This window comes from Octopus bimaculoides, chromosome 21 (assembly GCF_001194135.2).
Source record: "Octopus bimaculoides isolate UCB-OBI-ISO-001 chromosome 21, ASM119413v2, whole genome shotgun sequence".
Taxonomy (NCBI): domain Eukaryota; kingdom Metazoa; phylum Mollusca; class Cephalopoda; order Octopoda; family Octopodidae; genus Octopus; species Octopus bimaculoides.
Window position 1 is genome coordinate 8,308,013 of NC_069001.1, and position 1,681 is coordinate 8,309,693.

The 1,681-nt window shown below is 34.8% G+C and overlaps 1 protein-coding gene across 7 annotated transcripts in view; it reads left to right on the top strand.

Moving 5' to 3' along the window:
* The first annotated feature begins 99 nt into the window (after positions 1-99).
* LOC106879297 (protein vav) overlaps positions 100-1,681 on the top strand; it is a 109,668-nt gene continuing 108,086 nt past the window's right edge. For 5 of the 7 annotated variants that reach the window (XM_052975509.1, XM_052975513.1, XM_052975510.1 and 2 more), the window contains exon 1: positions 134-213. The gene's annotated coding sequence lies outside the window, so the exon portion shown is untranslated. Of the gene's footprint in view, positions 214-1,681 lie in introns of all 7 variants that reach the window. The other 2 variants (XM_052975517.1, XM_052975516.1) reach the window with 1 other exon arrangement.

The window sequence follows — 1,681 nt, forward strand, 5'->3', positions numbered from 1 at the left end:
ATAAATAAATACCCAAAGTGCAATGCTTACTTTTAGAACATTTTGTTTGGTTTATTTCAACTGCTTCATTCAAAATTTCCTTTCTGTCTTTTTCAGTTTTTATGCCTGAAAAATATAAGGACATTTTTACAGACATGCAAGAAAGTATTTGGTTTAAAGGATCAGGATTTGTTTGATCCACCAGATCTGTTTGATGTGAAAGATTTTCGGAAGGTAGGTGAAAAAGATTTTTTTAAAAAAATTGTATGTGTGCATGCCTGTACATGCACACACACTCACAGACGCATTCACACACATGCAGGTACACACACAGGTGAGTGAAGAAACAAAAGAAAGTAGCACTCAATAGAGTTTGTTGGAGTTACATGTATTTCATAACAGTTTGGCTCAACTTCAAACTAGCTGGAAGTTTCATGAGTGTGGGACTTGTCCACATCATCAGATGTTCAAAGTCAGCGTGGAGAGAATTTAAAAGAAATCTAAAATGGCTTCTAAGTGAGAGTATTTAGGTTTCCATTTGTCTCATGCTTGTTATTACTATTACACAGTTATTAATATTACACATTTTTTTAAAACCCTGTAGAATGTTGGTGTAATTTTTGTTGGCTTTCTGCTGAAGGTGGCATCAGTTGTCATTCTGTATTGTATGGTGTTTCCGTAATAGTCATAGTCATGTGGGTAAGTAGCCAGTTTGAAGGTGTTAGGTGACAGGAGTTTATGTGACTGATGTGAATTATAGTAGGCAGCAATGTTTGTGGACAACAAAATTTTTATATCATGCTGAGAGTGGTTATATCAGAGTTATCAGTGTTGCCTTTTTTTGCCCAGTAGAAACACTGTGAAACGAGTGATTTTATAGCATTCATGATGAATCTAATTTCAAGAATTATTTGGTTAATTGTCTATCAAAGGCTAGGACTTTCAGGAGGAGGTATTAGATGAACTTGCAGGCTGCTTTATTCTCAGTGTGGGGAACCTGTTAATTACAGTAGTGCTGCAATCCCATTGGAGCAACTCTGTGATCCTTCACACATTGGATTTGTACTTTCAAGGCTTTGTATTGCCCACTACTGTTGTAGAAGACACTAGCCCAAGGTACTGGGACTGAATTTGAAACTGTATGGTTAGTAAGTGAATTTACCATAATAGTTTTGACTTAGGAACTACTGACTTTCTGATTGCAGAAGTGGTACCCAACTAACGCAGTGGTGACTCCCACCCATCCTGTATATGAAAAGTGTTGCTTTCTTATATTCATGTTGAATTACTCTCCAATAAAAGAAAGCAAACCTCTTCATATAATATTACTTAGAAATATAATTGAGTGTACAGTGTGTTTTTATCATCATCTTCATCATTGTTGTTGTTATATTACATCCGCTTTCTATGCCGGCATATGTGTATGCTTGTTTGTGTGTAACTATTGGTCAGTATATATGAATATGCGTGTGTGTGTGCATGCATTTGTCAATCTGCATGTTTGCATTTGTTTGTGTACATGTGTGCATATATTTGTCAGTGTATGCCTGTGTGTGTGTTTTCTATATAACTATCCTATCAAACATGCAAGCATGCATTTGTCATGTGTGTGTGTATATATATATACATACATACACACACACACACACACACACATATATATATATATATATATATATATATATATATATATATATATATA